At 40.7% G+C, this 13,105-nt stretch overlaps 1 long non-coding RNA gene across 1 annotated transcript; it reads left to right on the top strand.

The window, feature by feature from the left end:
* The first annotated feature begins 4,172 nt into the window (after positions 1-4,172).
* On the top strand, positions 4,173-11,208 carry LOC149322177 (uncharacterized). The gene is made up of 3 exons (XR_016279809.1): positions 4,173-4,296; positions 7,397-7,494; positions 11,026-11,208. It is a non-coding gene; the product is annotated as an uncharacterized LOC149322177 (long non-coding RNA).
* The last annotated feature ends 1,897 nt before the right edge of the window (positions 11,209-13,105 follow it).

Below are 13,105 nucleotides of genomic sequence, written 5' to 3'. Positions count from 1 at the left end.
CATTTGTGATGGTGATTAAATCAGATAGTCAGAGTCATCATCAACACTCCACTGAAGTATTGGAATTCTTAAGAAAGAGATAAGCACCACCCCCTACAGTTGGTTGCGACTAGACATTCATGTCAAGGGACTGCCTTTATTTTTACCTTTAAGAACATAATTCTTGTAAAGCATTTAACACACCTTTTATCCATTATCATAATTCAATACTACATAAACAAATATATGTTCTTCATATAGCCTTACCAGTGTCAACATAAATCAGCTTTTAGGAAGTTATCAGTCTCTTAGTTCATTAGGAACAGTTCAGAATGTTATTAAATAGTAATCCTTGTTGGGGACTGCCCAAAGCAATCTAATTTTGTGTCTTTATCTTAGCTCTTTTATTCTCCCCAGACACCACTCAGTTAATCAGTTGATCAATCATGCCAAAGGACTTACTACTTCTGATTTATCCCTATTTTAGTTAAATAATGATCCTGATGGTAAGAATCATTACAGTCCTACTTGTCAGTATATAGCCAGTGTGTATGTATCAAGGCTTGTCTTCACATACAAATCGACTGGTGCCTTCACCCCCTGAGTATAGGCATTGTCCTTATTTTATTTAGATTCCAGAATATCTGGCATTTATTTTGGCATAAAGTAGTTACACTTTGTTTGACTATTTACATGAATTATATCCCATTTAAACTTCTGCCATAATACTCTTTAAGGGAGAGATGGGAATCATTAGGCCTACCAGATGTTGCAGGATTGCAGTTCCCAGCAGCCCTAACCAGCACAACCAATGATGAAGAATGTTACTAATTGCAGTCCAGCATCTATAGGGTTACATGATTCCCACCCATGCCTAATTTTCCAAATCCATCCAGCACACAAAATGGCCAATCTACAATTCTGAATCTGATTCTTTCACATAGAATGGGTACAGTATTCTTCCACATACTAGCTCCATTGCTGTCAGGCGCAAGAGATGTCCAGATGCTAGGACAACATTTTAAATCAATAGGAACTTGATAAACCAACACTAATGTAAATTCCATTAATTCAAACACTGAAGACTCACTATGAGGTCGATTTTAATTTCCTCGGTTTTGCGCCACAAAGTATTTTAGGCTGTTTACAAAATGAATTTGCTAAACTAATTGAACCTAATTTCTTTGACTGGAAGTCTTGAATAATTTTATGTAAATAATGTGCTCAAACATTGTGCATGGAGAAGCATAGCTACCAACTTAAGCAAGGCTGTGACTCTTCAGAAGCTTAGAAACAAGCAACACAGCAATCCTTTCTTGTGGGGGCAGAGGTAACAACCACAACCAAATAATGTAACAAGGGAAAGTGATGCCTTTATTGATTTTGGTACAATGGGTAACAGTTTCTTGTTGTTATTGTTGTTGTTGTTGTGTGCCTTCAAGTCATTTCTGACTTATGGTGACCCTATCATGAGGTTTTCTTGGCAAGTTTCTTCAGAGGGGGTTTGCCATTGCCATCCTCTGAGGCTGAGAGAATGTTGACTTGCCCGAGATCACCCAGTGGGTTTACATGGCTTAGCCAGGATTTGAACCCTAGTCTTCAGAGTCATAATCCAATGCTCTGTAAAAGTATGCCATACCGGCTACTTTTAAATGGTCACCTGTCGGGGATGCTTTAATTATGATATCCTGCATGACAGAAGGCTGAACTGGATGGTCCTTGTGGTCTCTTCCAACTCTACAATTCTGATTCTATGAAATGGCATTTAAAGATTTTTAGTGGTATTTTTAGCAGAATTTGTCACGTTTCATACCATTCTTATCAATCCTAAGGGTTACTTCAAAAAGAAAGAAGCAATGCAATGATTACATATTCTCCAACATTTCACAGATGAAAATTGGGACACATATGACCAAGTAACAGCACAGGGTGGTTAAGATGGCAAAAGTTATTAATGAGGAAGAACACAGAAGCTAGGAGAGACTGCAGCAACTTGCTTTTGGCTGAGCCTCCTGGGAAGGGCAAGATTCTGCCTCTCCCTTCCACTTGAGTGCAAACTACTTTTGCACTCTTGTACTCACTTTGCTGCAACTGAAATAAGCTGAGGACAAAGGAAGAAAGTGGGAGGAAAACTGAGACATTTTAATAGCAGCTGAAAAAGTGGAGGAGAGAGGATTAAATGAGGCTATCCCTGCCACATTGGGACCATTGGAGGGTATGTGACTTATGAATAATTACGTTTTTTGTTAACATCCATGAATTACTTACGAAGACTTTATAAGAAGTTGCATAATGATTTTTTTAAAGGAACCCTTATACATTATGGAGAGAAGGGATATTGTGGACACGAGACTCTGGACTGGAGTTTGTGGGGAAATTGACCAAAATGTGAAATACATCAGATAAAGAAACATAGTTTATTAGACAGATAGCTTGCTTCAGTGAAGTTTTTTCTCATTTATTAAGACTGAAGCAAACCACAGTGACATTTAACAAAAAAATCTAATATGTTTGTTTCCCTTTGTATCCAATTGTACGTCCCTGTACGTGCAAAGAAAAAACAACAAATCTCTCTTCTTCCATTAGAAACATTGGAACTCTGTGGTGGTAATATATTTTTTGCTCACTATCAGTGTAAGGACTCTTTTAGCCCTTCCTACTTATTCAAGACTGGTCCGTTTGTCAGAATAATGGAGATCTTGAAATAGTGCTAACAGCTTCTCAAGGTTGTTTAATAAAAACAAAACAGAAACAAAACAAAAGACCTAGAGGAGAACAAATTCATTACTGTTCCAGCTAATCAGTTGTAAAGATAGGGTTTCCAAATCAGCCCAAGGCACTGAAGGACAAAATTTAAGACACTCTATTAATCCTGTGCCCCTTTCTAAGCTGCCCCATTCAGGGCTGTCTGGACCCGTTTTCAGCAAATAATGAACGGGGACTTTCACCCATTTTTTACATGCCATTAAGAATCCCATTATATGTGTAGAGCTTGGAGAGAACAAAGCAAATGTGGAACTGAGCCAGGGAAGGGTTGCCAGTTCTTTCATAATACTAAAGTTGGTTGCTAGCTCTTGGTTCCTTCTTTATGTGAAACTTCAAAACAGGTTGCAATCAGTAAACTCAATGGCTTAAACAGCTCTGCCCACCAACCTCAGTTTAGGACCAGAGATGTGAAAAATCTGACAGTTTTGTTTTTGTTACATTTCCCACAGTCCCACCAGCATTCTCATCTCTTCAGCTGACAGCTCAGGTGGATGCGATGGTCAGGAGCACTTGCTATCAGCTTCAGCTGATACGCCAACGGCGCCCCTTCCTGGAGTAGGGAGACCTTGAAACAATAGTACATGCACTGATAACCTCTTGACTTGACTTCTGTAACACACACTACACGGGGCTACCCTCGTGCCAAGTTCGGAAAATTCAATTGGTACAAAATATGGCAGCCAGGCTGATCACGGGCACATCCAGAACTGCCCATATTACACCGGTTCTGAAATATCTCCACTGGCTGCCTATCAGTTTCCAGGCAAGGTACAAGCTGTTGGTTCTAACCTTTAAAGCCCTACATGGCTTGGGTCCTGACTATTTGCGGGAGTGCCTACGTCCATACAATCCACCCCGCACACTTTGCTCCTCTGGGAAGAATCTGCTACAACCTAAGAAGAGCAGACTTTCAGCAGTGACCCAGAGGACCTTCTCATCAGCTGCTCCCAGGCTCTGGAACAACCTTCTGGACAAGATCCGCCATATTACCACCTTGGAAGTCTTTAAACGGTGATTAAGATGGATCTCTTCTGGCAGGCCTTTCCAGACTAGGTTCGATCCATTAGACTTGCCTCTCCCCTTTAATGATACCTCTATTGTTCCAATATCAAAATTGATTGATACCATACCAACCATCCCCCCTCATTTCTTGAGCTAATCTGCCTGAAATTTTAGTGTATTCCTATTGGACAGTTTTAAATTTGGATGTTTAATCTCTTTTTATGGGTTGATCACTGTTTTTATGATTGGGGGAAGGGTTGGGGTTTTTAAATTGTAATTTTTAATTGTTTGATGTTTTAATTATACTGTTGGAATCCGCTTTGACTCCTTTGCGAAAAACCGGAATACAAATTATTATTATTATTATTATTATTATTATTATTATTATTATTATTTCACCATGTCCTATCTGGAGGAAACCTCCTCAGATGAAGAAGGGTAACAAGGGAGTCAGAATGACACAGTCCCTAGGCTGGCAGTCTAGCCATGCTAACAGCAAAGGAAGAGTCTGGTCTGTCTCAAAGAGCTGCTGCTGATCAGGAGGAGGAGGTAGAGGCACTTCATCTTGCTGGATAATTCAAGATTCCTAAGGTTTCAGCCTTTTTTTTTTTTTAGGAAGCAAAATATTTAAATATCAAACATATCAAAGTTAAGCCTGCTAGAGATTAGCTTCTACTTGCACAGCTCCAGTCTGATTCTGCTTCTTTGAGAACTAAAACTGACTGAAAAAACAAACAAGATTGGTAGCTTGCAATGAATGAAAAGTTCACTAATGCTGAGATCTACATATGCATGGGGAGCCTACATTCTAATGAACAGATCAAGAAAAGGCAATCTTTATTTTCATCCTAAACATACAGGAGTAGCTGTGTTAGCTGATGTAGAGGAAAACCTTGGCATAAACTCCTTGCTCTAAGAAAAGGTCAGTTATATGATAGGCAGAAGGTTTTGCTCCTATAAAAATATTCACTTCGTATGATAAGCAGGTTTTGCTTCTATAAAAATATTCACATAATATCATTTGTTAAATGGCCAACACAGCTACCCCTGCATGTTTTCTGTATTGTGAGAATTGTTTACCACATTGTTTACTTGTTTACTGGGTTACAAAAAGTAATTATTGCCATGTAATATGCTAGTAGTGAGCAAATGAGAGGTTTTAAATGAGGGAAGACAGCAGAGTTAGACACACAGGGAATTGTATGGTATCTAAAATCCCACTTTCTCTAAATAGCAAAGAGGGAGGGAAGAGAGAATGCTGAAATTTTCCAACACACTCTCTCAAGCAATGTAAATTAAAACGCTGAGAGCGAAAGGACAGGGAGTGCTCTGCTTCACTTTAAATACAGGACAATGAACTACAGAGCAATAACAATAGCATTTACATTTTTATACTACTTCATACTGAACTAAGCAGTCTCTAAGCGGTTTACAACATGTACAGAGGCAGCGGGGCTGATTAATTGCTAGTTATACATTAACTGAGGTGCAGTACAGACCGCCCCAAAACAGCGGCATGCACTCGCCCGTTTTACCTGTGACATTCCTCCATGGCAAACTTGGTTCGTCCGGGTTCTTTTTGCGGTGCCCAGGTTACGTTGCAAGTGCACCATTGGCGCACTCATGACATAAGCGATGCACAGTGATGTGTGGACGCTGTGCGTCGCTTACGGCAAGATGGCGGCCCCCGTGTGGATGGGAGGCCGGCATTAGGCTGCCACCTGCACATCATAGAGTTCCATAGCATGCGGTTGCCATGCGTTACAGAACCCTAATATCGGCAGGAGCACAGTGCTTTTGGCCCGTGTGTACTGGGCCTTAGCTCATGCTATTTTGCTGCTGCAGAACAACAGCTCCCAAACCTCCAAGTGACCCTGTCTGACATCTCTGACTTCCTGGCTCTCTGACCTTCAGTATGTACAGTATGACCCCTGTATCTATGGGGGTATGTTCCCAGGCTTACCATGGAAGCACAAACTGGCAGATAATAGCAAACCCTATTGAAATGAATAACTTCTGGAGGGAGTTGTTTATAGGTTCACACTGGGGAACCTATAGAGATTCCTAGAGAGAACACTCTAGGCATTTTAGGTCTTCCAGTGCAATTCTATGATCAGCATCTGCAGGAAGCATACCATAGAATTGTGCTGGCAGACCTAGAAAATGCTTAGAAAGAACATTTGGACATGAGTAACAGTAATGGTCCTGTGGATAAAAGAGTCCAGTGGCATAGCTGAAGCTGGTCTCACTCAGTGTAGGGGGTAAACTGCTTTGCTCTCCCCCGAAGCTGCCCACCTGCCTGCCGCTGAGGTGAGTGCTGCTGCGGCTGCTGGAGCATCGACTCAGGTTCCAATGCAGCTGCTTTCTCTCCCCAGAAATGCCTTCAGGGTCCGGCATGGCCACTGAAGGCACTGCCCCCCAGCAGCCACTGCTACCGAGAAGGGCAGTGCTGCAGCCTACAGAGGTCCTGTTTAGGGTCCGGTGTGGCTCCTGCATGAATGGGAAAAGGGAGGTGATGCCCTTTCTCACTCACCCAGTAGCCATGCCAGTCCCTTTGTCTGTACAGCCTCACTGGGTATACACCCCCCCCCCGGGGATATCCTATTATTTACTTTGTAGCCGTGCACAGTTTCTATAGAACTCTTCCGCAGAATGACATTTCAAAATCAAATGAGTTGATTTTCTTCCTGTCAGCTTTCATCACTGTCAAGCTTTCACAACCATGCACAGAAATGGGAAATACAATAGCATTGACAATCCTAAAATTAGTGTTGAACGATATGTCTTTACACTTCAGAATCTTGTCTAGTTCCTTCATAGCTGTCCATCCAAGTCTTGGTCTTCTTCTGATTTCTTGATTGCAGCCTCCATTCTGATTAATGACTCAGCCAAGGTATGGAAATCTTGAACTATTTCAATGTCTTCATCCTCTACTTTAAAGTGATGTAGCCATTATTTTTGTTTCATTTTCTTAATGTTCAAGTGTAAAACTGACTTAGCACTTTCCTCCTTGACTTTCTTCAGTGTTCTGTAAAGAAATCAGACAAATTGCTCCATCTGGTATGGACAATTTAATTGCCCCTGGACAATTCAATTGACACTGGAACTAGGCAAGTCTCTTTCTTTTATAGGCAGAAACAAACAGGTAGGAAAAATACAGCATGGTTGGTTAATCATCTGTGCCTCAACCTTTGGACTGTGTACTTGTAATAGTTAACCTGTTTTCTTCCTCAGATGGGAAGAGCCAGATTAATTTTGCAGTTTATGTCTAACTAGTAGAGGAATTCTCCCATGTATGTAATCCAAAAAACAAGCACTCTCATATTTGCATGAGTGCAAGGCATTGTCCCTCAGCATGTACAGGAAAAATTCTCCTACAGTACGCATGCCAAGTCTTTGCTGTTTTCTGCTAGTAGTGTGGCATCCTGTGCATATCTGAAATTGCTGAGGTTCCTTCCAGTACAAATGAACCCTTTCATGCCGCTGGATAACTGTTGACATTTGGCCATGATGCTAACAAGGACTCTCAAACCCAGAGGGCTAACTCACTACACAAACATATTGGGCAGTGAATTTGTATGTTGTTGTTTTTTCTAAATGGAGATAAATTGAGTAGAAAATCTACACCTGCTTTATTCTGACATGACAGAGAGAAAAGTTAGCAACCCGCATATTAAATAAGTCTGAGTCACAATTCTACATGCCTGATTCCTACTTCAACACCAAGGATGCAGCTGCTATGAGTGAGTATGTACATTTTCAATTATCATAGTAGTTGACTCACCATCTGCTTTCCAAAATTGTTAAATTATTCAGAGTTTATGAGAAGGGTTAAGAGATTACTTTGGTATAATAGTTTGGTCTTCTGTGATGAAGACCAGATATGCTCAGACCTTCAATTTTAAAGCTTTCAGATGTTGATTTTTGTTCTGTTTTACGTTTCCATTCTTTTCATCTGGAGTGTTCTTAACTGAACTTGACTGATACATTCTTCAAATAAAGTGCCCCAGAGTCATTCCGAAGAATTTTGGAACTTGTTCAGAATTGAGGCAAGTTTGCAAAAGCAGTTATTCCCCTGTCACTGTATTTGACACCCAGCCAGGCCAGTGTAAAAGGTGTGCTTTAGGCGGCAATATACCACTGGATTTCATATAAGGAAAAGATGAATTCAGAATGCTCCTTTTAATCGCCCATTATTTGGGGATTCATTAGCAGATGTTGCTGGTCATGAGTTGTTTAACTCGCTTTAGTGCATGGGTAGATGAGTTATCCTTTACAGAAGATAGAAATTGCTGCTCCAGACATCACAAGTCCTTTTTTGAAATTAACTTGTCTGTTTTGAGGATTTGCAGCCTGTGAGTTGCTTGAAAGAAATTCAGCACTCCTACATAATATTAACAGGTCACAGAGGAATTCTGGGACATTTGCCATTGATTTTAATGGAAGCACGGAGAAGCATACTTTGCTTAAAAAATTGTCCTGCTATTGTAAATCTTTCTCATTGTGAAGGCTTGATTCTGAATGGCCTTAAACAACCCTGAACATACAAATAAAACATGCAGGTGCATGATACCAAGTGGTGGGTGGAAGGATGGAGAATACTGATGGCATATTTCCATATTAGTTTCACAGGGCATTTTTCATACTTTCTCTGCATAGACATTATGTAATCTGGCTTAGACAATTATGGATGTGCTGCAACTGGTACTACAAGTGTGTTACTAACACTGTACTTTTGTTAGGACAGCTGTTCCCAGTCAGCACACTTCAGATATGTTTGACTGAAATGCCCATTGTCCCACACACCCTGGCCAAATTAGATCAGGGTAGTGGACATTGCAGTTCAATAAATCTGGGGATAAGGTTGTTTTATAGGGATGGGAATGTACGACCCCACAAATGTGGGATTGCAACTTTAATCATCCCTCACCATTAAGCATACTAGCTAGGGCTGATGGAAGTTATAGTCCAACAAAGGGCTAGTGAGTCACATGTTCCCCACATCGAGTATGTTAAAATATCCATCCTATACTTATTCCAATCTGGATAAGTATGATGAACAGCCAGCATGTTTCCCTGCCATGTTTTTGATGTTCTGGTGTCAGTACTATGCATGCTGCCATTTTAAAAACTGACATATGTCACAAAGAGTACTCACACTTAAGTACAAGTGCCCTTTTCTCTGACATGATGTCAAGATGCAACACTTCAAAGAAGAAAAAGCTGAAACATCCATCTGACTACAGTTAACAGATGTGCCTTACTTTTAAGGAACATTCCTTTCCTGAGTACACACCAGCATCAGGGAATATGTCAGCCAGAGCACTCTGTGAAATCTTACCCGTTTCTTACTCAACAGCAGGGTGAACAAGCCTACAACTTGCCTACAATTCCATGTTGACAGTGTTGGCTAGGGTGGATGGAAGGTGCAGTCCAACAACATTTGGAAGGACACAAGTTGCCCCACCTTTATTAGGCAGAGTGAGGTAGCTGTCTCAAGCAGATTTTGAGTATCATGAAAGGGCAGCAAATATTTATTAGGGACATTTGTAGCCTCCCTTTCCCCTAGTGAGCTCAAGGTAGCACACATGATTCTATCCTTCCCCACTGTATCTTCATGATGACCCTGTGAGATGAGTCAAGATGACAGTGACTGGCTTAATGTCAACCAGAAGATTTTGCTCAGTGGAAATAAGAATCAATCTCTCACTAGTCCTACTGCAGTTCTCTGACCATTATACCATATTGTTGCAGTTGTTTTATCTGCTATTACAGTCAGTCCATAACTTTTGCAGAGGTTAGGGTCACAGGTCCCTGGGAAAGTAGGAAAACCGTGAATTGAAGAAACTTTTTTTTAACCTGAGAGAATACATCTCTAGGCATTTCTAGGTTCTCCACTGTGATTCTATAGTGAATGTCCAGCAGAAGTTGACCACTGTAGGGAATGTGGAGTGATGACTATATTTTATTTTTCTGCCAAGGATGGGAAAAGTATTTACAGGATCTTCAATTTTATGTGTCAAAATAACAGTAATGGTGTTGGGTCTTATACACGTTGGCTGGGATGAGCAGAGGGTGCCATTTACTGTTCTGCTTCAAGAAGCAAAATATCTTAAGCCAATATTGTCTACAGGGTTGTTTTTGATGTGAGCGTTTAAGTCATTCCTGACTTACGGCAATTCTATGACAAACCTATCATAGGGTTTTCTTGGGCTGAGAGTGTGTGACTTAATCAAGGTCACATTTCCATAATTGAGCAGGGAAACAAACCCTGGTCTCGAGAGTCCTAGTCCATTGTTCAAACCACTTCACCACACTGGCTCTCCCTTACTCAACTGTTTTAACAGTTTTGATTATATATATATATATATATATATATATATATATATATATACACACACACACACACAGCCTTTTACCAGTGTGTAAAGTTTTTCCCATCTCTGTATCTTAATGGTGAGTATTCACTTGTCAAAAGATCTGTCTTCAAACAGGAATGGGCACGCCAGAGGTTTTTTAGTCTGCAACAAGTCCCATCAGCTCTACCCACCTGAATTATGGGAGATAAAATCCACAATTATTTGGCAGGTCATAAGCTGCCCGCACCTGTCTGTTAGAAGCATTACTGTAAGTTGTTACAGACATAGAAGCTCTGCCAGTTAAAATCTGACAGATGCAGCTCTGTATTTTAAATTAAATTTTCCATCACACTGCTGGTAGTGAATAAATAGGGATGAAAATAATGATTAATGGCAGGATGTGGAAGTTCCTTGTTCAAAGCTTGGCTCAGTTCACCTCTGCATTTATTAGACTGTAGTCTCAGATTCTTGTGTGTAACATGGGGACAATAATATTGACCTACCTTATAAGAACCTGGAAAGATTGCCTTGATAATTTTAATTCTTTTCAAATAGAATCATAGAATCATTGGAAGAGACCGCACAGGCCATCCAGTCCAACCCCCTGCCATGCAGGAAATCCAATCAAAGCTCTTCATCCATAATGATACGAGTGTTCTAACTGCTGGAAATGTACTATATAAATGCTAACTATTGCATGTAAATGCTATATTGTATATAAATCTGTATATCAATAAATATAATTTATATAAATATATGCATTTATATAAATATAATTGTCTATAAATAAATATAAATGTGTATATAACTATACTGTGTGATATATTGTGCACTATATATAAATGCTAAGTCTTGGATCTCAGAGGAAGCACCTTTTTGTATTGCTAATGGAATTCAAATGTTATCTCTTGGACTTTAGAATGCTGTGTTCCTAGTGCCACATAGCCAGGAGGAAGACCCTGCCTGTGTAGATATCCCTCCACACCATCTCAACAAACAACAACACAACAACAACATCTTGACAAATTGCAGGCCTGTGACTACACACTGTCTTGTTTTTTTAATTAGTTTTTTGGTCTCCTGTATGATTTTTTAACACCTTTGCCTGATGAAGAAGCCAGTGGAGCTTCAAAAAGCATGCATCATGTATTTGTGCAGTTTGGTTTCTGAATAAAGGTATCACAATTTTGTGGATATTGAATGTTATTGTACTTTGCTATAGGACCAACTGAATATGCTAAGTATTACTGTTCAGCAGGACTATAATTTGCATCCTTGCAGCTAATTGTGCTTGTAATTGAGCAAATGATGAGGTGCTTTTTAGATCTGTACAACAAACAGAAGCTCAATAGGTGCAGCAATTCTTGGCATGGCAATGGGGTCAGGACCAACTTAACTGACAGGCAGTACAGATGGCTAAATGACCCTAGGAGCTCTAGGAAAATCAGTTGAAAATATACAAGTATACCTCACCCCCCCCTCCATTTACTGTGTTTTACACACACACACACAAAACAAAAAGGGATATTTTGAACAAGCAATGAACAATTAATTCATACTTAATGTTTTGTCTTTTAGATCCTGTAATGTGAAATGTCATAATTTTACAGGCACAATTAGGAGCTTTCCTTCCAAAGTCCAACATGATGTTATGGTGATCACTACTGTTGTGGTCCTTTGTTTATATATTCATTAAATGGTAGCCATTTATCTATGGCGTCATTATTGGTTTGTCCTTTAGAAAGTCTGTTATCTGCGATAGCTTCGCCAAGTTCCCATGTTCTCTACCAACTCTCTGGGGACAGATCTCCCAATCTTCCAGCTTTTAGCGATCTCCATTTGAGCAGAAGAAGAAGGCAATTGAGTCTTTCCGTCATAATCACTGTTTGTTTTCTTTGTAATAAAGAGAGAGTTTGAGCCTTGGACTATGGAATTTATCACACTGGGAAAAAAGACAGGAACATTGCAGGATGCTCCCATCAATATAGTTGTGCGATGTCATGTGATAATCTTTGCCAAATCACATGATATTGATGGGTGCATCCCGCAATGCTCCCGTCTTTCCCCCCAGTGTGATAAACTCCAAAGTTCTCCGACAGAGAAGGCTAAATAGCCAACAAAGCTACAAATCCCAGGATTCCACAGTACGGAGCCATGACAGTTAAAGCAATGTCAAACTGCATTAACTTGAAGTTGAGGCCTGCTGGGCTTACATTTGCTATTTGGTCATCCACCACTGCTATGGCTGCTCTTGTCGTATGCCTTCGTTTCTGACTTATGCCGACCCTAAGGCAACCCTAGCACAGGGCTTTCTTGGCAGGTTTCTTCAGAGGGAGGTTTGCTCTTGGCATCCTCCGAGGCTGAGAGAGTGTGACTTGCCCACAGGGTGACCAGACGTCCTACACGTAAAGAAGGCACCATTATTACCCAATAAAAGCTAAAAACACTCCTAGAAAGGTCAGTCCTTGCTTCTTAGTCCTGTTCAGAATGGAGGGCATTGTGAAATTCTTCCTGGACAGAAGGTTGAAATGGAGGACATGCCTATGAAAAGAAGGACATTACCAAAGAAAAGTTAAATAGACTCCTAGAAATGCAAATGCATGCTGCTTAGTCCTGCTCAGAATAGAGGACATTTTGCAATTCTTCCTGGACAAGAGGCTGAAATGTGGGATATGTCCAAGGAAAGGAGGACACCTGCTCCCTCTCTCCGCATCCAGTGTCAAAACATCCCCCAAATGGAGGACATTTTGGGATTCTTCCCAGAGAGAAGGCTGCCTGCATCAGGAGTCAAATAATACCCAACATGAAGGGCATTTTGTAATTCCTCCTGGACAGGAGGCTGGAAATGTAGGACTTGTCCGGAATAAGGAGGATGGCTGGTCACTGGCCACCCTGCTTGCCCAAGGCCTGCTGCTGTGGCGCTGAGTAAATAACATGGCCTTCCTTGGCTACCATTCTATGGGGAGGCAACCGCGTCCGCGTCGGCCCACCCGGGGGCA

The sequence above is a fragment of the Sceloporus occidentalis genome, unplaced genomic scaffold (assembly GCF_023333645.1).
Source record: "Sceloporus occidentalis isolate IW3139 unplaced genomic scaffold, rSceOcc1.0.p SCAF_1, whole genome shotgun sequence".
Taxonomy (NCBI): domain Eukaryota; kingdom Metazoa; phylum Chordata; class Lepidosauria; order Squamata; family Phrynosomatidae; genus Sceloporus; species Sceloporus occidentalis.
Note: the sequence above shows the minus strand (reverse complement) of the source record. Positions and strands in the feature narration are given on the sequence as shown.